The 24147-nt window shown below is 35.5% G+C and overlaps 1 protein-coding gene across 1 annotated transcript in view; it reads right to left on the bottom strand.

Annotated features, from left to right (window-relative positions):
- Nucleotides 1-23702, bottom strand: part of FSTL5 (follistatin like 5) — a 392971-nt gene extending 369269 nt beyond the window's left edge. Inside the window, exon 1 of the mRNA XM_063310578.1 lies at nt 23266-23702. The gene's annotated coding sequence lies outside the window, so the exon portion shown is untranslated. The remainder of the gene's footprint in view (nt 1-23265) is intronic.
- Nucleotides 23703-24147: the final 445 nt, after the last annotated feature.

The following is a 24147-nucleotide window of genomic DNA, read 5'->3' as shown; positions in this document are numbered from 1 at the left end:
CTCCTCCCTCAAAGTATACCATTCATTATCTGTCACTTCTATAATTCCTTCATATATTATCTGTCACTTTATAAGAAGAATGTAAATATACACCAATGTTAGTACACACCAGAATGAAACGCTAACTTGGGCATCATTTTATTTATCATTATCATTTTATTTTATTTTATTATAATTTTATTTAAAGTAAACAGATCCAGATTTGCAACACTCAGATTGCCCATTTCAGATGCAGTGCAATGAGGCAGAGAACGAAGCTCATAGACCAACTATTTCATCAAGTAGTATCAATGATTCCATATTAAACAAAATAGCTCCAGGATTCATAACTAAGTCAACACTACCATGTTACTTTACCTATAGTTTGAAAGTATTGAGTATAGTAGCTTTGTACAAAAATAAAACAAAATATTTATATAATGCACCTATTAATATTAACAGCTTCCTGTGGATCATCACTTTGCAGGTACTGTTACATCTTGAGATTCCTTAGAACAAGAATGTGTAACTTCTTTTGGGATACATAGTGTACTCGGCCTTGCATTACACAGATGTAGTGCCAGATGCTGTAGTATGAAAAGTAGGATGCATAGCCAAGTCAAATATGAAATGTAATTTCATTTCATGTTCATTCAATGCAATTCAATATAGTTAAATTTGTATTCAGTCAGGTATTTAATAATGTTTCCATTTCTGTCACATTAAAAATTATGATTTGGGAGTTTAACAACAAATCAAGATTTAAATCAAAATTTCAGGGCTTTAACAACCCTGAAGGCCTTCACATTGTGTGTGTTATCTTTGGAGATGATGTTAATGTCACAGTGTATTATACATAAAACACTGAATTCTGTATTATATACAATTACAATAATCTTTATTTTAGTTTGGTCTAGTGGTCAAGGCCTCGTGTGGCACAGAGTGGTAGGCAGCAGTATTGCAACCGAAAACTTTCCCATGACCCAAATTTGATCCCAGCGGAAGCTGGATTCTTGGGTAGCCGGCTCAGGTCAACTCAGCCTTCCATCCTTCTGAGGTCAGTAAAAAGAGTACCCGGCTTGCTGGGGAAGGTGACGACTGGGGAAGGCAATGACAAACCACCCCGCTATAGTCTGCCAAGAAAATGTCATGAAAGTGGCATCCCCCCAAAGGGTCAGACATGACTTGGTGCTTGCACAGGGAACCTTTCACCTTCAGTGGTCAAGGCACCAGGCTAGAAACCAGGAGACTGAGAGTTCTAGTCCCACCGTAGGCATGAAAGCGAGCTGGGTGACTTTGGGCCAGTCACTCTTTCTCAGCCCAACTCACCTCACAGAGTTGTTGTTGTGGGGAAAATAGGAGGAGGTGGGAGTATTAGGTATGTTTGCCACCTTGAATTATTTATAAAAATAATAAAGGTCAGATAACAAAATCATATATATATATATATATATATATATATATATATATATATATATACACACATACACACACACACGCGTCTCTGTGTGGTGTGTATAATATTAATTTGTAAGGACAGTCTATGAGTACAGATGCAAATATGTAAATCCTAAGCAAATACCAATATAAGTATAAATTATCATATGATTTGTTTTACAATTAATAGTCTTATGATGCACATACAAATGATACAAGAGTTGTTGTTACCACTTAAGCTGTTCATTGCACTGTTTCAGCTTGTGATTGAACTGTGCCACTGTAATTTTATTTATATTTTATTTCAAATATCTATCACAGTTTCTGTTTAATGTTTTTTTCTTCCAGGCCATTCTTTATTTTGTTTAGATATCTGTACTATTGTCTGTTTTGAAACACTGTAATAAAAAAAATGTAGCTGATCAATTTATTTTTGGATAGTTTTGTCTTATATGTTTAAGTTTAGTCATAAAACCAAGAATATGTTGTAAGATTTCTAACAAATGCTAAATTACTGGTGCCTTTGTCTGACACATGCAACTATTTCAGTCACAGGGGACTAAAGCTATTCCTTTTTGAGATATATGGAATACATATGTTTGTGATCTTGTTACCTTAAAATTTTAAGGCATTTCTGTGTATCAAATAACCAAAGCAACATGATTTTGTCATATTAAGAATCATTAACGTACAAGTCATTCTTCCACAGAATCAGATAAAGATTAAGATTATATTGATTTGAACAATGACAGCTATATTGTTCTAGGAATTTTAGGATAAAAAAAGTCTATGCAATTAACCATTAGTTGGAAATTAATTCATTAAAATAATAGAATTTATTTTTAAAAGATACCTAGAAGCATTTTATTCCTTATTTAATATGTCATCCATGTTCATTTTTTTCATCTAATACAGACTTTATGGGCCAGACTAAAAATGAACGTGTTTCAATACAAAGATGTAGCTATTTTTTCCAGTGTCTGATGGTGACTAAGTAAACAAAATATGTACAAGAGTATATACTTTATTTTTTTCAAGTGCATGGAGGAAAATCAAACTGAAATGGAGGAGGAGTCAAATGAAAAACAGTATTTATTACATTTATTGTAAATACTGTCAGGCAGGAGAAAAAGAATTCATAACATGTGTCAATATTCTATTACATATTCATCCTATAAATCAAGTTCCAATGTATCATTTCAAGTCTGTTACAGTACCTTATTCTTAGGCCATAATATAAGATATAAAAATATATCTTCTTGTCATAAATATAAACTTTTCCCAAATCAGCACATTTTTTATATATGAAGGATAATTTCATCTATTGATCATCCAGTCTGCAAAAAACATCAGATGTTTCATGATAGGATAGACATTTGATTTCATGCATCATACTACAAATGAAAATTCTTGCTCTAAACTTAAATGGAATAATAAAGCTATTTCAGTCAATTTAAAGCATATATTACTAAGTGTTGTATAAGGGTTACATGTTCTTTCTGTAAAGTGAACCAAGCCTTAGTGTTGCTGATATATACACAAATAATTATTTCCTTTATTTGCATTTAGTTTAATGAATGTTATGGCTCCTTCCTTCCTTCCTTCCTTCCTTCCTTCCTTCCTTCCTTCCTTCCTTCCTTCCTTCCTTCCTTCCTTCCTTCCTTCCTTCCTCTTTTGTTCTTTAAACTTATAACCTCTCACTTTTTGAGAATTTAATCAACTCCATCCAACCATAGCTTCCTCAGTCTTCCATTTCCTGTCAGCCTACTCTTTCATATGTTTGATTTGCAATTAAATCCTCATTCATTCCCCCTATGTGACTATTCAACTTGATATAATACTTTTGTATGAGTCACTCACTTTTGTATTCAATCCACATTCATTCAGTGCTCATCTATTCTTGAACTAATTTCTTCTTAGTTTACTTAAAAAGCATGATCCATTCCTATCATACTGAGCTTACTTTTATGTTTCTCGTGACGTACCAGGTATTGCTTCCAAATAACAAGATGTGCAGAAGCACATACTTATATGCCACTTTCAGTTCTTGTGATAAAAGATCATTCCTAACAATAGATCAGGTACCACCCAGTACTTTTCTACCAGTATTTGCAACCCTTAAATCTTCATCCATTTTTCTCATTTCAGTAAACTTTCTACCAAAGTTCCAGTTGCTCCAATTTTTCACCATTTATGTATCACTTGTGGCCATATACTCAATTTTCCCTTCAAGCACAATAGTTTTGATTTTGATACATTAGTGTTCAGATACATACTCCTCTATCATAATACAATCTAATTTAACTGCAAATAATTTGGGTTCTCAGCTAATAATATGGAATGATCTATATCATCTATCAAATACATGCATATTCTCATCTCCTCAAGTATTACATTTATTCATAAAAGGGACATTCCACATCCTTGTCTTATACCATGGGATCAAATCAAAATAAAAACCTTTATTATGATCTTAAGGCCAGAGAACTTACACCATGGTATATGTTGAACTTTTGCTAAACATTCAATTTATTCTCACACAATGCTGCATTTCCTACTGTTATTGCATTTGGTAATTAATCTCCAGCACATATTTGTGCAGAATATTTCATCATTCAAGCTTATTCACTTCATAATAAGCTTGCTCTAAATCAACAACTCACAGTACATCCTCATTCATACATTTCTGAATGATACTCCAAAGAGCTAAAATTTGGCTGCACACTGCCTTCCCAGTATAATACCTCACTGTACATCCCATATTTTATCAGTCATTATCTCTCATATCCTTTTGTTCAGAATTCTGCCAAACATCTTCCTGGACACAGGTTTTTGTTGTTTGATAACAAGCAAATCCTTATGGAAGAGGTTCTTTTATATAGGGGAAGAATAATTCACCTATACATTAAATAAGTTGCACAGCCATTGCATAAACAAACCACATCCATGTTTTAATGATTTTCCATTTATACCATATACTGTATACCTGCAGCTTTGCCATTCTCACAGTGTCCATGACTTCCTTTGCAAAAGTTTTTCTTTAGACATTACTGTTTATAACATTGTCTCAATTGGACTTTTTGACATATCATGATAATACCCATACAGATCTCTAAAATCTTCCTTTTGCATTCCCTCACTTCAGTTTAATCCCAAAGCATTTCATTCCTTTTCCTTTTCATTTCATGTTTAGACCTCTTCAGTCACTTCCCAAGCATTTGTTAATTTCTTTGCATTCTCTCTACCCCTTTTAACTTTAACCATCCTTTTTTCTCTTTTACTACAGTTTTGGAGGGGGGTACTTTTTTCTATTCATATGAACTATAAAATATATTTCATCCCATTTTTCCAGCAATCATTTTCTCACATGCATTTTTTTCTTATCCACATTTTATATTTCACCTTGTCTTCCTCCCCACTGACATACTTCTGTAACATTCTGTAACATAATTCTTTTCACTCTATTCAAGCAACTTTCGCCTCTTCTTTCCTTATATCCACTTTCCATTAATAGTGTTGGGAAAGTAATCTAGTATTTTTTCAAACAAGATTCATATTTTATTTTCCTGCTGTCATTCTACTTTCATTCTATTTTTTTCACTTCTTTCCTTTTCTTCCATGTCCATTTTCCCCAAATTATCTTTTGACATTATCAAAAATTAGTTTCCACCTCTCATCAGCCTTGCATTTTTCATTAATTCTCTTAGTCTTTCATCATAAGCAATCAAATCAATCAATCATGCTTTCAGAATTTTTTTTGCTGTAAGTATATGTGAAAAGACATGCTTAAACCACATATTTGAAAACACAAACAAACAAACAAACAATTTTATATTCACCAAATACTCAACATTTTCACTTATTCTTGGGTTTCTGCTCTCTTATATCTCTCTCATCCATTCATGTCAGCTAATAGAATAACATTTTTCCTGGATTACATTCATTCAGAATAGTGCAAAATTTTCCCTGGAATTTATTCCTGCTTCTTTGATTATCACTCTTCCCTTGAGTATAGCATGTAATTATAAACAATATATAGCTTCCACAGGATCAAACCACTTTCCAATCTATTATATCCTTCCTTTTTTTCTTAGTTTCATAGACACACAACATATCCTTTTATTTTTATTCATTAATTCATGTTCTTTACCACTTATTCCTCTTATTTTCCAAGACACAGTCTTCCTCATGCTGTGGTCACCACAGGATGGGTCCATATTGATCTCTACTTCCCTCATAGCTTTGGCCAGTCAAAGCTTTCACATTACTTATTTTAGTAAAATAGAGAAAGTGCAGGCTCAATCACCAGACTTAGTTGTTCCCATGACATATGCAGCACTCATAACTAGCAGTAAGGATGATATTAGTCAGTTTTTGGCACATTTTGGCAATATGTGAAATAGCCAATGCTATGTCTCATCCCAGCCATGCTCATACTATTCCTTAAAAGCCAAGACTCTAATCTAGAGACTACCTTGCAAGCCAATATACTGTTGTCTGTACACCACAAGCTGGGAGGTACATGAAGCATACTGACACTTTCTCAAAATGTGACATTGTTTGATATTCAGTTGATTTTCATGGAATTTCATTGTCTGATACTGAGTATGTTAATCCATTTGGCATATTATCTAAAATGGGTATATAATAAATCACTTGATATGTGCAATTTTAATATTGTTTAGTTTTAATGTTGATTTATTAATTTAGTTTAAAATGTATTCTTCTATTGCAAAGTAGAGTTAAGGCTCCTGCATTTAACCAACTCTAGGAAAAATGTTGAATGAATTCATATTGAATATGGAAAGATGCATTCTCAAAATACTAACTTATTTTTTCCCTTTGTAGAATATGTTAGTATCCCAATATAGAAACAATAAAGTGTCCAGACAAGTAAATCATCTACTTGACTATTATAATAAGTTTTAGTTCAGGATAAATGTAGTTTTACAGATAAAAAAAGAAAGTTAGTACCATTCAGGACATTGACTTCAGTCAATAGCTCAGTATAAGAATCACAATTAAAACATCCACACAAGTCTTTAATCCAGACTTTCTCAATTTTTTGAACCTGAGGACCCCTTGAAGTATTTTTCAGGCCTCAGGGAACACCTGCACACTCAGGCTCAAATATAGGCCAGAAGTTACAAAATTATTACATTTGTTTCATGTGTAGGCCTGTATATATGCACTAGCAGTATTCTTAAATTAAAAAGAAAGAATGAAACTTACCTCTTTAATGTGAAGTTGCCTGAATTTGGGGAAAAAATAAATAAATTGTGACCTCCCATGGAACCCCCAGTGATCTATCGAGGAACCCTAGGGTTCCATGGAACCCTGGTTGAGAAACCCTGCTCTAATCAGATTTTAGAAGGAATCCACCACCTGTTTAGGAAATTGGTTCAATTTCACACTGCTCTTGCCATTTAGGACTTTTTTTTTAACACAAAACATGCTATGTTGTAACTTAAACTATTATTCCATGTCTTTCAGTCTATGATCATAGGTTGTCATCTTCTCCAGTATGACACATCTTGGAGTAATAGAAGAGTTCTATCATACTGTATATGTAGGCAAAACTTACCTACTAGCAACTTCATTGTCTTCTTTTGGCCTTAGTTTCCAGTTCCTTTATAATAATCTTCATTGCAATTATTTGACATGTTCTAGTTTTCCATTATGGTCCTTAGAATGTATTTCATGTCTTCCAGGATTTGGTTTGGCCAAAGGTTTTCAGTGTAATCCAACTGATCCTAGAAATCTGAACTTATTCAACATATCTGGAAACTCCTGTAAGTCCTACCTGCCCTTAAACCTGTCCATTCATTTATATACTATTGTACTTCTTGATTTCAGCCTTAGTATATCAATTTATACTGTAAATTTGTTCTAAACACCATACTTCCAAAAAAAAAGTACAATTATCTTGACTGCAGAATCTGGGATGATGAGCAACTATGTTTTTAATTAATTATGAATGTTAACTAGAGTGCACAAAGACTCTACCAATGTTTTTAGCATGGAAGCCGAAATCCCACAAATTAGCTACTCAAGAATCAGATCTATGAAAGGTTGAGCAATTCACACACAGCATGCAGCCTCAAAGCCACTCCCCCCCTCAAAAAAATGAATCAGACACGTTATAAATATTTTCAGAGCTGATACAGAACAGGGTAGGATTTCTTAGTATTTTATTATAGCACAGCAATATTGCAGAAAGTATGTATGTACAGGCAAAGGCAAATTCTGTTTTGCCATTTTCATTAGATAACACTAATATAATATTGCTGGGGCATGGTTTCCTACATTGAATACTTTATGAATCAAGTTGATCACATTAATTTTCTGATTTTTAATGGCGGGTGAACTTTTTTCTTCCTGAGCCCAGTAGCAAATTTAGAAAATCATGCTTTCTTATTGAGAGCATGACATTTCTAGGACCTTTCACTGTTTCCTTCTCAAATAATTCAGAGGTACAGTAGTAGCAGTTACACTGTGAAGGCTTCAGCAGCAACATACCTGGCACATGAAATCCCAAGAAATGGATTTCCAACACTGAGTAGAATGATAGAGTAGCAGTGATTACAGCAAGACTGACAGCAATATCTCTGTTCAGATGGAAATGGTTACAGTATAACACTACCTGTGAGAAGAATCTGGACTAGTGAAATTCCTGTAATTAATAAGAATTTGTCTCCTCCTTCTCCCTGCAGTTTCTTCTAAATCTATTCTGGAGAGTTGGAAAAGCCAGAGTTTGTTCTGGAAAGTGCATACAGATGTTTTAGTGTCATTCCATGTGTGGATCTCACTCCCTTTATTGAATCATAAAGTTTGATTTCATCTTGCCTGTGGTTGCAATATGCTATCATAAGCTGCCTTGAAAAAAAGAAATAAATATAGCATAGAAATATTTTAATCAATGATATTTTATAGAAAGCAAAGTTCTGTCAGGTGATCAGAAATTGCAATCCAGTAGATAGAATTATGGATAGAATTAACAATCTACTGCATGTGGCAGTTACATATCAGCCACATCCTATAAACTCAGATCAAACAACTAAAGTTCCAAGTCTACCAATTAAGAGAAAAAAATAAAGATATATTAGCTGATGGAGAGAGAGAAGTATAGGAAAATGAAAATCAATATCCAAGGCTGGAGCTGCTTAAATTACTATGGTAGCCAAGTTCACCATAAGATGTAAAAATCCACAAAGACCAGGTTTCTTTCCCTCTGTATGTGTGTTTGTTTATATTTATAAACTAATTACTTGTTTTAGAATTAAAGTACTTCTCAAACTAACCAGATAAAGCCATATTCCTATAGCTTTATTTTTAAGTGGAATGAGGGAAAACCTTTAAGAATGATGATTGGATTAGAAGTGGATCAGCCAGGATCCAATGTAAATGTGTGAATTGATTAATCCTTTTGATTCAAATTTGTGATGAATTAAAGAAGTTGGCTTGACAATTATTTAAATTTGTGATGTTAATTGAAAAATTAAATTGATGTTATGATTTTATAAAAGTGCATGTGCACATGTTCCAAAGGCCATCAAATCTTCACATCAATTCGAAGACATCCATAATGTAGTGGCTTAAATTGAAGAATCAGATTGAGAAGATGACTCCACTGAATCATCTTCAGATCAGAGCTCCCAGCCCTAGTAAAGATGTTATTGGTTCAGCATACTCAAATATGTGCTGAATTACTACAAAGATCATTGTGGGGGTTGGAAGGTAGGCACAGGATATTTGATACAGAAAAGCCCTTAATTCTGTAAATTCCAGCAACTAAAATCCACTTGCTTCCATTCTGTGTATGATATATCAATCTGTTGCTGGCTGAAAGTGGAATAGACATTAACTAGAGAGTTTCTGACAAAGCTAGAAATGTGTTGAGTCTATTGATTTAAGTCAAAACCAAACTGAGTGGTCATACTTAAGTCATAGCATAGTCATAGCAATGATATAAAATCTTCTTGAAGAAGAATCTTATGCAGTTTTCCTGCTCCATATCTGGATCCAACCTAACATTTCGAATTTAAGATACAGGCATTTGCATGTATACATCTACTAGTCCTATCTACTGTAGTTTCAGCAAAAAACAAAACAAAACCTCAAAATAAAAGTTAGAAAGTTAGAAAGATTACAAATTACAAGTTAGAAAAACCCAGACGCATATGTGTTCCTAAAACAGAAATAACTGATATGAACAGAGTTCAAAGGCACAAGCAAGGTAGCCATTCCAGGTAGCCACATCAAGCCAATTACATTCTTCAAATACTTTTGTAATAGTCTACTCCCCTAAAACTTTATGCATGAGAACCAGTTTGGTGTAGTGGTAAGGCATCAGACTGGAAGCCAGGAGACCATGAGTTCTAGTCCCACCTTAGCTACAAAGCCAGCTGATTGACCTTGGGCCATTCACTCTCTCTCAGCCCTAGGAAGCAGGCAATGGCAAGCCACTTCCAAAAATACTTTCCAAGAAAACTGCAGGGACTTGTCCAGGCAGTTGCCAGGTGTCAACAATGACCTGAAGACACCAAATATATATATATCTTCAAACTCTCCTGTTGGATTCATTTGTTGATACATTTGCTAAGAGAACACACTTGGGTAGATCCTGGGCAGCCTTTTCTACTCCTGGGGGTGTTGTTGGACCACTGCCGTTTTTAGTATCCATCTAGCTTGCTTCCTATATGCATGCTACCAGTCTACTGGCCACCTCCTTCCCAAGAACAAGATGAATCATGGAATTAGTTTCCATTGAAGTTCCCCAATGTGGCCTGTTCATGACAACAGTGGTTATACTAAACAAAACTTAACAGTGGTTCCTTGGGTCCGAAATCTCTTTTCACTGCATTCAGAAAGCCAATATCTTACCCTTTATTCTTCAGAGGATTTTTTTTTTGCTGGTATATGGCCTTGTGGATCTCTGACTTCAATATAAAAATCAGAACCCTTTTGAAACAATAAAGCTTCAATACTTATATATGCAAACAATTCCTTATATGGTTGACAATAGAAATGCAGTATTAATGAAGACTGATAACAAGCTTAATATTCTACAAAGATAAATATATTTAATGGTGCCTAAATATACATGGAACTAACAAACAACAATTGGGAAATTGTTCCCATGAAGATAATGTGTGTTTAGAATAAGTGGAGACTTTCCAAAGATACTTTGGTAGGAGTAGATATCCAACAGTTTTGTACATGGAAATAAAGTAGGTTCTAATCAGAAAGCAGGGGTCCCCTAATTGTGAAGAGAACTACAGAGATGATCTTGCAGAAACTATGCCATGGCAAGAATAAAACATTATAAAGAAATTCAGATTAGCTCTGCCTTAACTCTCCTAACAGGGAGAGAGGGTGGGAAAAGGCTGTCAGGATTCCATTCAACACTTTGCTACTATAGCCTGTATCAGTAAAGAAGTGTTTCAGTCAATCTTGTGAAATCTGATTCCTAACCTGGCCTACCTCAAAGGGGTGACAAATTGTAAGCAACAATGCTTTTAGATTTAGAGTCATTCTTTAAAAGAGGAATTTAGCATGTTTTACTGTATCATTCCTTCCTTTGAATAAATAAGATAATAATATGCAAACTTTTAGGGGCAGTGGCCACATTTAGAATTTTCAAAGCATTTTGTGGGCATTATCATAAAATGGTTGCCATGGGAGTCTTACTACTTGCAAAATGGTTACCATGATAAGTATAATCAAACATTAACCATTTTTCCAATCTTCCACGATGGTTCCCCCACCAACACTCCTGCTTACATTTGTTCAACCCTTATGGTGCCTGCATGGAACCCAGAAGCATTGAAGTTATGCAGAATGTCACATTTCCATTTTTATAAAATGGAAAGAAATGCAGAGAATGGAAGAGAGAAGGAGGGAGAGAGATAATTTATGGTTAATGTGTTTATTGTCCTGTTTTACTTGATTTTATATTTATATAATCAACCATCAATAGACTGCTAGGTAATTATAGTGATATATATATATATATATATATATATATATATATATATATATATATATATATATTGAGAAATAAGTAAATTACAAATCTGTCCAACCATTAAAATATGCAGAGAGGCTGTTGTGAAAATGCTGTCATAGCCTTATCTTTCTAGTATGTAGAAGCCTTCCATCATGGAACATATCCCCTTAGAAGTCATTTCTAGCTCCTTCTATCCACAGTTAAAAGATCTATATTCAGTTTTAGCATTTAATTTGATTTTTCCTTCTGTATTTTTCAAAAAATTGGTTATTTCAGTTGGGTGCTTGCTGATCAAAAAGGAAGTTTACTTTTGAAGTTTTCATAAAGACCTTTAAAACAAAGTCTTCAAAGAAAGTTAACTCAGTTAACTGACTTCTCTTTTTATACTAGTTTATTTTCCTTTGTAGGCTGAAACCAAATAACAATATGACTAATCCTGCACTCTCTAGGGGCCTTTGGGTATACATGTTTTTGAAGAGCATCCTCCCTCAGCTACATTGCAAATTGCTTTTGAAATTGAGAGAACTTTGAAAAGCAATATATGATACAACATAAAGGCGTGCTGTTAAAAGAGGAAAAATGTTTAAAATTTCACAGCATGCTTTAAGTAGCATTTTGGAACCCAGCCATAGCTCTTATTTGTGTTTACAGAGAAAAAGAAATGCAAGCCTAGAATCCTAGATTTATAAGCTTACATTTTTACTGCTTCAAGTTTTACTCATCTTAATATTACATTTAAATCTCACAAATGCAGAGTTGTAAAAACGGTACTTTTGGAGCTTTTAATTATGTTTTATTGCCTACATTTAATTTCTCATGAGAAGACGCAGTGAAGACATGGACAATAATAAAATTGTTATGCATTCTTATTACATTTTTACACTGGACAATCATTTTTACTAGTAGTTTGGACAAGGATGACACCAGAATATCAGAATGATAATGTACTGCATAGTGTTGGTGTACTTCTTATATCTAATGAAATTAAATTTTACTAATATACAGTATATACCTGTCCTAACAGTCAGAAATCACGCTGAGATGAGGAGTAGGTGTCTAGTGTTTATTACTGCTACATAAACAGAATCCTAACAAACTGAAGAAGCATGGGAAAAACCAGCCATATAAACCCCAAAAGTTAAGGCGGGTCTGATCTGTGTCTCTTTGAATGGCTGCTTAATTCCTCAGTACTACGCATGCGTTTTCCCCCCTGGATAGAGGCCCCTTCCAGCTCGCCATCAGTACTCATGACAATACCCTTCCTTCCTTCCTTCCTTCCTTCCTTCCTTCCTTCCTTCCTTCCTTCCTTCCTTCCTTCCTTCCTTCCTTCCTTCCTTCCTGATTCTATACAATTATGCTGAGAGTGTTGGTAAAATAACACATACACTCTTTAATTCGAAGATGAGAAGTTAATTGTAGGGTTTTACATGCATCAAAAATTATTTGGGAGGAGTGATTCAGGCCTTCTGCAAACACAACATCTCTCTGTTATTCTGTACAGGCCAGAAGGAAGGTGTTCCTTTAAGAAGCTGAATCATAAAAGTCAAAATGATTCTTAAAGCAGTGACATTTTTTTCCCTAAAGCTTGGTGTCAGATCCCCCCAATCAAAGGTTTCACAGAAACCCTTATTGGGGCATCTACCATCATTTCCTTCTCTAAGGAATGGAATCCGTGTCACCAGATGGGAGGGGGTGTGAAGTTGGAGTGTGAAATGGTTTATTATGGCTATGGAGGACATCAAGGACACGGGGTTGAGATATGCCAGGAATACATCTGGATGGGAGGGGGGATGACATGGTTTCATGGGAAAGGGGAATAACTAAGAGAATGTAGTTCTTAAGTTAGGTTTGAGCGGGTAATCTTTATTCACAGCTTGCCTTCAGTACCGTTCATTATGCTTCATTAAAACAGTTAAAGGAATCCCAGCCTCCTGACTGTGATTGTGTGAGTGCTCGAATGGTCAGGTGCTGACACTTGGAAAAAAAAAAAAAAGAGGGACTGATTTAATGAATAGGAGAGAGGTGCTGTGTTTGTTCCCATATGAGGTCTGAAGCAATTTCTCATGCTATTGGTCCCCATCATTGCAATTTCCTTTGAGGAGAATATTTCTCTGTGCAGAAAGATGGGTATGTGAAGCTGTCTCTGTCTCTTTTACTGAACTGAAACAAAAGTGAAATTTCTGGGTGAGATATTACATCTAAATGGACTAGAAACATGCTTTTCTAGGAATATATACTAAAATTATGCAGCCCACTTTCTGTGTACCAGAAACCCAGTTAGATACACAAAACTAGTTTTTAAATTCTCCTGAGTATAAAATCTATTTGTAGAAACAGTACTGGAGCCAATAAGCAAGAAACTGAATGAGTAACGCTGATGCTCAGTTTGCATAGCACTTGTATATTGTCAATATCCTTCACTAAACCAATGATTAAAACTAAATAGAGCTACAATTTTTCAAAGGTTGACAATATGAACAAAAGGGAAGCTATCATGCTGTGCCCCCCTCTCTGTCTCTTTCTGTGTGCATTCCTTTTTAAAAAGAGTTGTAAATATGTCTTTTATGCAAAGGAAATTTATTAGCTATGAGCATGTTGCACTAGGTAATACCAAAAGAAGAAATAAAAATATATAAAGGGCACAAATATATTAATACATGAGTTACTTGGCCTATGGGGATGTTACTTTTTAATTCCAGTGGATAAAGTATTCAGTTCGTATTTTAAATGAATGCTGTAAGGTACAGTAGCTGTAATATCTCACTTCCCATTGAAAGCCAAGGATCATGAAAATGCAAGTCATTTCATTATTTCTGCTTCATAATAATATTTATTTGAATAACATTCTGGTTTGCACCTGGGGACCTGAAAACCTAGTAAACAACAAAATCATTGGAGACAGTCTCATCAGTCCAGGCACTATATAGTTTAATATAAGGATTAAATGTTAAGTGCTACATTACTCTGATCTTAAATGTCTCAAGTAAAGAAAGAAATTACACAAAAGATGTCACTTAAATTAAGCATAAACTGACTATCAAAACTAGCAGTACAAAAACATACACATTTTTTTTTTATTGGAATCAGCAAGAAGAGAACTATAAACATACCCTTTGATTTCAACCAGCACATTAGCACTTACTGAGTTGAACTGATCAAGAACTTTAATGTAGTGCTAATGGATTAGAAGAGCAAAGGAAAACCAAGTCTCTAAAGATTAATATTTTGGAACAGCATAGTATCTTCGTAAAGTCTTTTTTTTTTTTCCCTTAAGAGGCTGCAATGTTACATTACTTGATATATCTTGATACGTTGTGAACTGCTTGATATATTAAAAGAAGGTCTGGCAATGGATTTTATGTATAGGGATATCAGAACAGGGAAAACATGTTTTTCACATTTAAGCAATTATATTTGTTTTACAGTTGGGTTTAAAGCCTCTATAGCTGAAAATCATTCTGCCATTTGTAATAGCAGTGATAAAATCATAAAAACTGAATATAATTATTTTGGAAGACAGAAATAAAAAAGTACTCTCCATTATTACATAGTATTTCTAAGAGAACATTTCTGTAATTAAGTTTCTTTACCCTTGCTTCTGGCATAGAAGTTTGCTCAAACATTCAAAAATCAAAGCTGGGGAGCCAAGGTGAAAGTACCAAATTTCCTGACAATATAGAAAAATCAGAAGCAGTGCAAGAAGCAACTTCTGGATGCGTTGGAAAGCACCAAAAACTAAGGGAAGAAATGGTATATTGCACATTTTGGGGGCTTCTACTGTATTACTGATTGCAGATGAATCTTGTCTGAGGCTCTAAGATTTTACTCTTGCTCTAGGAAGTCGATCTTATGTCAGATACTCATTCTGAGTGATTAAAATAGAAAGGATTTAGGAAATAAGGCCTCATTTTGGGGCTGTTTTTGAATACATCATTTATATCCAGTCTACTTCCATCTGGGAAAGATTTAGAACACCTAATCACATAGGGTTGCCACAAAAGGCTGCAAGTGTCTTCAAGTTCAAAAAGAATCATTGTATCTTATTCCTCCCAGAGTTATCTTTGTTTTGACTGACTTTGATCTCTTGGGTTAATATTGCATCATCTTTCATAAGAACACAAAGTCTACTAGGATCTATTCCACAGAGATTCGTTGGAAACTGTCTTTTAAGTAAGGCACTCAAAAATTAAAATTAAGTAATAGGTTACTCATTACTGAAATATGTCTGAAAAATGAATAACAAAGGGAGGAGTGCATAAATAAAATAAAATGAAAAATCAATACTCTAAAAGAAAGATAACCATTTTTCATTTCTTAAAGAACATTTGCCTTTTTTTTAGGAGAGGAAGGATAAAATTACTTATTTCCATATATACCTAGTGTTCTTATCCTTTGGAATACATTGTGGAGAAGTTGCAACTGCTTGAAGATAAATTATTTCTCTCATTTCTGTGGTAGTATTCATCTCCCATCTCCCATATCTATCACTATCCATAAAAGCTTCAGTTATATATAGCTTTAGAAGAACATGCCCTTAAAAGAACTGTAGTAAACCTCATTTGCATCTATCTATTTTTCTATTTAATGTGTAATTGGAATGTGCATCCCCATGAAGAATTATTTTTAAAATAGATAATCAGCTCTCTATCCACCTCCCTCTGGGCACACACACAGAGACACCATTATACATTGCATTAAATTATAAAATATTCGAGACATAAAATATTTTTGACCATTACATTTAATGATAAATTCAGTCTGGCTCAGTATCTGGTACATCACACTGATTCAGACAAAGTAGGATAGAAAAACAGTGGACATACTGTATAAACATATGGAATCATGATAATTTATAGTTTCATTGGTAACTTTATTTTGCTTTAAGATTTTCTAAACCTCAGCCAGACACAGAATTTTTTCCTCTTTATGCAGAACCTTTTGCTGTTCTAAAAAAACATGATTGCCTGAAGTGAAATGATGCATAAAATACTCAAAACCACTCGATTTTTTTTCCACTTCATAGAATAAAAAGGTCCATTATCTTTTGTAATTCTTCCATTTCATAGGAGTTTCTGTATCTAGTGTGAAATGTGAGTGTTTGGATAGGAGGAATAGGTGTGTCCATATAATCTAGGCGAATTATTATTTCTATCATTTTTCTTTTTTTAGAACTTTGTTTTAAAAAATTATACCACACCTTTGTTTTTCAGTTCTGCTAAAGAGTTATTTTCCATGGAATCAAATAACAGTGAACTCTCATAATTAATTACATGTTGCACAAAATGTACATTCTCTGTGTAAAAAGCATTCTGGTTTTAGTGAGTTAAGTATCTTTTGCAATATGAGACAAAATTTAGGGGAGTGGGGAATGAATTTTGAAATGGGAAGAAAAATGAAAATAATGTGGTAGCATCTTTGGACCCATACCTTGCAAGATTAATAGTATAACTCTTATTCAGGGGCAGCAAAAAATATCCAGTTCCATTTTTGTAAGATAGCTCAATGAAAGTAGCACTTTTCTGCCAAGCTGTTTGAGGTCCCTTCAGAAGGGATAGTAAAGGATGACTGATTTACAAGTCCATCAACTTCATGTTTAATTTAGTTTAGCTTTGCTTTTGCAAGGAATTCTGCCTTCATGTTTTTCTCTTGTCAAGTCAGAGTAGGTCATTAAATTGCAAGCCTAGGCATGCCATTATCTAGCTGACATTTTAGAATAGATAAAGAGATGCCAAACAATATTTTCAAAACACCACAATATGCTGAATGATGATGAGAACTAAATGAAGTAGAAGCTTCATGCACAACCACCCACCCACTACTGTTTCACAAAGCTAAAACCCTTTTATTTAATTTGCACAATGTTTGTGTGTGTGCGTATCTGTGTGTTTCAATCTTCCCACTTTCAACTCTTTGGTAACTTGACTGACTGCAAGGTCCTGACAAGAACAGACAAGGGTTTTCCAACACAGATCTGATTATCGTCATAGGAATCAGACAAACTTTCTGTTAGCCCATTTATGATCCCATCAAAACTCATATGTGGCTTGATATCAAGTTAGGACTAATTCATACATAAATACTTTCTTATCTTTAACTTTTCTGTGAAACACAATCCATTGATTACAATTCCTAAGGTAAGCATATCATTTTGTACTCAGCTGGCTCTTTTTGTACTCAGGACAACCCAATCGTAAAGACTTATATTGAGAAAGAAGGCCATACATAAATCCAGACAATAAATTTGATAAAATTAGCCACTTATAAGCAGTTCTTCATTAACTTCAGGAGAGAGGACAGCTCATTCTGACAAGGATACTGTATCTCTCTGTAGCCACTATGCTTATTCCATTGAAGTAAATTGGAAAGCTTGGATGCATAGGAATTCTATGTCTGCATCATGTAGGGATAGGTTGATGGCTCCTCGGTATCCAGGAAATTGTCATCTTTAGTTCTGTATGGGGTGGCACTGTCCCATTCAGAACTGGTGCAGAACTTGGGGGTCCTCCTAGACTCACGACTCCTGCTTGAAGAGCAGGGGGCAGTCATGGCCAGGAGTCCTTTGCACAACTTCATGTTGTGCGCCAGTTACGCCCTTTCCTGGGTCACGATGCCCTCCGGACAGTCACTCATGCCATGGGACTATCTGGAAGCTTCAACTGGTCCAGAATGTGGCTGCGTGGGCAGTGATGAGTGCCCCAAGATCAGCACAGGTGACATCACTGCTGCACAAGCTGCACTGGGTGCCAGTTTGCTTCTGGGTCTAATTCAAGGTGTTGGTTATGACCTTGAAAGCCCTTCATAGCATGGGACCAGGCTGAGGTCCTGAGGGACTGTCTCATTCCCATAACATCAACCCATCCCACACAGTCCTGCAGAGAGGGCATGCTATAGATCCCATTGGCAAGGGAGTTTCACTTGGCAGGGTCCAGGAGGGGAGCCTTCTCTGCAGTAGTGCTCACCCTTTGGAACATTCTGCTCCCCAAGGTGAGGCAGGCCCCTTATTTCTTTTTCTGTTTTACAACCAACAATTAGCTGTAGTATAGAATATTTATATTACAACTATAGGCTGGGTGAACAATGGTTAATAATCATTCTATCCATCCTATTTCTGAAGTGGAAATTCCCTCCAAAGCTGATATTTACTCCTATTGAAAACAATTGATTATTTTGGAGATAAAGATTTGATAACTGGCAGCTGTGACTAACCATTGAAAAGGAAGACTTTTTTTCAGATTTTTTATCCCACCTTTATTATTTTTATTAATAACTCAAAGTGGTGAACATACCGAATACTTCTTCTTCCTCCTATTTTCCCCACAACAACAACCCTGCAAGGTGAATTGGACTGAGAGAGAGTGACTGGCCCAAAGTCACCGAGCTGGCTTTCATGACTAAGGTGGGATTAGAAATCACAGTCTCCTAGATTCTAGTCTGAAGTCTAACCACTAGACTAAACTGACTACATATTTGAGATGTGTAAGGTAAAATACCATTTGTATTTGGTGTTATTTCTGTAATGATCTATCTACTCAGATAGCATTACAATTGCAGTGATCAAGTAAAGTATTTAGATTGATATAATGACTAGCAATAAGGAACAGCTCTTGAATTTCTCTAACAGGCCAACAATAATTTATTTTTCAAAATTATAAGAAAGGCAGGCCAGATATTCTACTATTCTCTCTTGGCATCACTTCTGAATGCCTCTTTTTATAGTTATGAATATAAGGCTTATTTTCAGCATTTTTGTTTGGGTACTACAGTATGGCTTTTTATAACTTGGAATTCCAAGAGAACAATTGGTTCTTAATATTAAAACAATATTATGTATAGCTGTACTTGAATCTGATGTTTGACTGAATTAATTTATTCAGTCAGATTTTAGACTATTATGTGTGGTACAGCCCTAGCTGCTAGGATTACTCATACTGTATTGGCCATTGAGATAAGGATTAGCTATTAATTAAACAAAATTGCTAGTTATATCAAATTGTAGGTTAGAATTTTTTTCCTAAATATTCATTGTAGAATACCTATATAAGAGAATTAAATTTTTAAATAAATTAGTCTGCTTTAGTGATTCTTTAATGACCAAGGAGAGTAAAATTCAGACATTTAAGTTCACTGAATGACATTGAACAACACCATATTCTTTTAGTCTAATCTGCCTCACTGGATGGTTGAGTTAATGGAATAGCAAAGGCTGTAATCATATTTGCCATTCTAGAGTAAGAGTGTAATATAAATATAATGTTAAAAGAAACAAAATAATAACTTGACCCAAATAACAAGTTTATACAATGAGAACCAATCATAATTCAGCCCACAAAATCACCTTATGGTTTGTTATTGGCCTTAGCAATTTTGAGACAATTGATATGAAGCTACTGTATATACAAGACAAGAATTCATCAACTCATAACATCTCAGTAGCTCCAAAACGTACTTCTGAAATTGTAGGAATAACTGAAATAACTGAAAGAGGGTTAGAAATATTTAATGATTTGCCTGAATCCATGAGCTTGCCTCACTCAATTTCAGGTCAATGAATGAAAATATGTGTTGAATTCGTTCATGTGGATGTGAGCAGAACAGTCCCTATTAAAGCAGGGTCTCCAGTCATGAGCTTTACCTTCCTTCCTTCCTTCCTTCCTTCCTTCCTTCCTTCCTTCCTTCCTTCCTTCCTTCCTTCTTTTCTTTATTTGTTGCTCAACAAAAAGGAGTTCATAATGACAGGTAAATGGAAAAACAGATCCAGATCCCTACACAATACAAGTCCTCATGAGTTCAGGCAAATGCCTTAAGACAGTTTACATATAATGTGCTTCTTATTGACAGAGGTACCATTCTAAATAGTTGATGGCATACAAATCAAACTTACTTTCACAAGTTATAGAATTAATTATAATTCCCTGTTGAAAATAGATTTCAGTATTTGTTCTACAATAACAGTATTACTTTCAAATGTGAGAAAACTTGGCTTAGCCTTTTTTTCCCCTAGTTCCTTCTAGGAAAACGTTTCTTAGAACACATTTATTTAAATTAAAAATCATAGCTGGTCAGAGTCCCAGTTATGCAGGATAATGTTGCACTATAAAAGGATAGCAGATTTTTCAGTGTATTATTCTTAGCACTTGAAGTAGTAGTTTATTACAGTAGAGGTTACTTTTTAACAGTCCTTGGGCAATCTTTGCAAGTGGAAACAAAGGAAATTATTTCAGAACTAAATTCACAGATTGCTTTAATACTAGATTCAACAGTGATGAATGTAGATCAACAGAAAACCTTCAATACTCAGGGTAGGAAGGTGCTATAGTTGTTCAAATCTGTACCTTTCAAAATAATTTCTGGAGCTTTTTCTTCATACATTTCTAGCTGCATTGTGTTGATAAGGTAGCCAGCAAGTCTAAGAAGGTTACAGCTAGAAAGTAGGAAAATACACTCTAGCTACACATTTCCATTCCAGCTACCTGATTAATTAGACTGTACTGGGCAACCATTTTGTCTTATGGATAAACTAATAGCAGAAGGCAAAGAACAAACTTCTTCTATTTTCCTTCTTCCAGAGACAGTAATATTACAGCCTATGCTCCCTTTCACAGGAAAAAGCTTCACCGAACTTAGCTGGACTAATTTCTGAGCAGTTACATATAGGATTATGCTATAAATTCTTACTCTGACACCTGTAACTTTCTAGGTCATAGAATGTTTTATGGAACTTATAAACATATAAATTAAAAGACATATTCAAGAACAATGTGCATATTTTGACCTATAGTGGCAGAACATTAAATCTGCATGAGAGTAATAATCACTGAAAAAAAAATGCTTATAAGCTTGGGCCCTCTACATGTCTATACTGGCACTGCAAGACACCTAGTGTGTTTGTGTGTGTGTGTGTTTGTGTGTGTGTGTTTGTGTGTGTGTAAACTAATGGTAGTTTTCTTTCCATTGCTGAAAACCAACATCCCAGCATTCATATTCCTCTCTCATAAGCAAATGAAGAAAAGGGATACTTCAAGACTGCTGTTTTAATTTTTCACCTGGAAAGTTATAGAAACTTGGAAATAAGCCTTTTTTTTCAGGACTGAATAAGAATCCATTTTAAAACTGCATATATGTATTTGTATATATCATACAGAAAGGAGAAAACTGCTATTGGAGAAGGAGCTAATAAGCATTTTTCTTTTTCAAGCTGAAACTTCAGTATTAACATAAGTCCTTGAGTTAAGGATTTATCATCAAAACTTTTCTTCACTGAATTAAGCAGCTGTTAATCTTACTTCCTGCTGTTTCAGAATTGCTGTCAACCTTGAAACTATTATTTTAGCAGATGTTTGGTACTAGCAGATATTTCAACTTTAATACAGAACATTAAAGTAAAACAAACAAACAAAGCAAAAAATCTCAAGTTGCTTTGGAAAACATTGCAACTGATTTTTTTTTTCCATTTTTCCCAACCCAAATGTTTATTTGTTTGTTTCAAAACAAAACAAAACAAAACTGAATTATGCAGAGGGGAATATGCAAAGTGTTTTAGTATCATGTGTGTATGGGGAAAGATTATCAAATAATCTACAGTGTGATGCAATACTGGCTAGGAAGTTAATTTGCTTTTCTGTTGAATTTAGTCATCCGCCTTCCCACCAGCTATAAAATCTTCACTTTTGGGAAAACATTAAAATCATATATAAAATACTCCAGCTTCTGTTATGTGCAGAAAGAAGTCTGGAAAGTCACAGAAACTAGCTTTCTTTGGGAACAAAGCTCTGAATGAAAAAAACTGTTTATGAGATGTTTCAGCTGCCTCTGTTTCCAGTTCTCCTCAGTTAGCTTACTAACTCTGTTACAGAATTGGGACTTCATATATGCATCATCTTCTAGCCTGATGGAAGGCCTGACACTGACCAATCAATATTGCAGAACAAACAAGTCAGAACTTTCAGTCCTTAGGGCTGACCTTGAGGACTGTAGGGTAAGCCCTTAATAAAATGCAGTTCTGTGAGTCATGTATTGAAATATCATTATTTACTATATAAAAATAACAATAATCAGTATGTTGTTCAAAACCTCTAAGGTTCAAAACCGTAAGAACCTCACTCTTCATATGTTTCTGTCATACCAAGATATACACATAAAGAGGGGGGCAAATCAGGCATTTATTTTACAAACCATTTTTAATTCCTGCTTTGCTCACTGCTTCCCCAATTGATTTTATATACTCCTTCCCCGCCCCCACCCCATGAAAATAGAAATGCATTCATCCCAAATGTTTTCACTGAAATTTGGAAGAGATCTTTTAATTAAAATCCATAAATGAATTAATCCAGACCTCTTGATCCTCCCATCCAGGGCTGCAACTGGGGGGGGGGGGAAGTGGGGCATGTGCCCTGGGTGCCATGCTGGGAGGTGCCAAAATGAGCACTGAGGGGGGCGCCAAAATGGGTGCAGAATCCATATTTGCCCCAGGTGACACAGACCCTAGTTGCAGCCTTGCTCCCATCCATTTGTATACAATTAAATAACATTTTTAAAAGCCCCAGGTCGCATCTAAAGGATTGTATGTGGGAAAACCTTTGCCACTGAGTGACCCTCTCCCACTTCACTAGGGCTCTCACTTCAACGTAAATTCATCTCTTGTTTACAAATGTTTGTTATTCTCCTTCAAAATTGCTGAAATAATTTCTCATCCCCTGGGTTGCCTTGGATCAATCAGAGGATTAACCAGCTCATAACTTTCTCTTTTTGATTGTGTTTTCTCCAAACTTTGCTCCCTTCACCTGAAATAATATTTTGAATCAGAAAGGAGAAATGCATTTCAAGTCCAGTTTCTTCCTTACCTGACTGAAGTCACTAAAGTCCACGAAGGAAGGGGGAAAACCGTTCTGTCCCTTTTGTTTTTCTTCTTGTGGAAAGATTGCACTTAATTCTTGTCAATGTCTGTTTAAGACCAGCAAATAAAAATATTGAAATGTAAAATGTTGCAAAGGTAGCAGGTTGAAAGGAACCCAAGAGTCCAGGATAAACTCCGAAGAAATTTCCACGTTTAGTAGGGCATGAGGGACCAGAGAATCTCCTTGACATCCGATAAGCTCCTTTGCCAAGTTGCTTCTGTGGGGTGGACGAAAAGGGGGAGGGGAAGCCTCCCGGCGCAGTCGAAGCCAACAGGACAGATCCGGAATCCCAGATTCAGCACCAGCAGCCCGGTGGACAGCACCAGCTCCTTCCCTCTCCAGGTCGCCTCACGCACTAAAGCCGGCAGCTGCTGCTTCTCTCCTCACCCTCCTCGGTGCTGCCGCGAAGCCCCAGCGGGTCCCGCCTCACGTCGCCTCCCCCGCCCAAGCCTCGCGTCACCCCAAGCTCTTCCTTTATTTGCATATAAGCCGAGAAAGGGGGCAGCTGCAGACGGCCCCGTGACCAGCCGCCGTGTAATGACAGGAAAGGGCTGCCGTCAGGTTCTGCAACTGGTAGCAGCAGCCGAGGAGGGAACCCGCTTTGGGGGATGGGGGATGGGGGATGGGGGACGGGGAGCCAGCAAATGCTGAACAATAAACGCGGCTGTCGGAACTACGACCGGCGCTTCTGTGCTGGAAGGAAAAGAAAGCTGAGCGCTGCCACTTTTGTTGTGCACGCGGAGGTGGGGTGGGAGGAAGTAAACGAAACCTCTCTTCTCCTCCAGCAAAAGAAAGAAAAATAGAAATGAAAAGAGGAAGAGATCCCGT

The sequence above is a fragment of the Candoia aspera genome, chromosome 8 (genome assembly GCF_035149785.1).
Source record: "Candoia aspera isolate rCanAsp1 chromosome 8, rCanAsp1.hap2, whole genome shotgun sequence".
Lineage (NCBI taxonomy): Eukaryota > Metazoa > Chordata > Lepidosauria > Squamata > Boidae > Candoia > Candoia aspera.
This window is presented reverse-complemented; position numbering and strand designations above follow the sequence as displayed.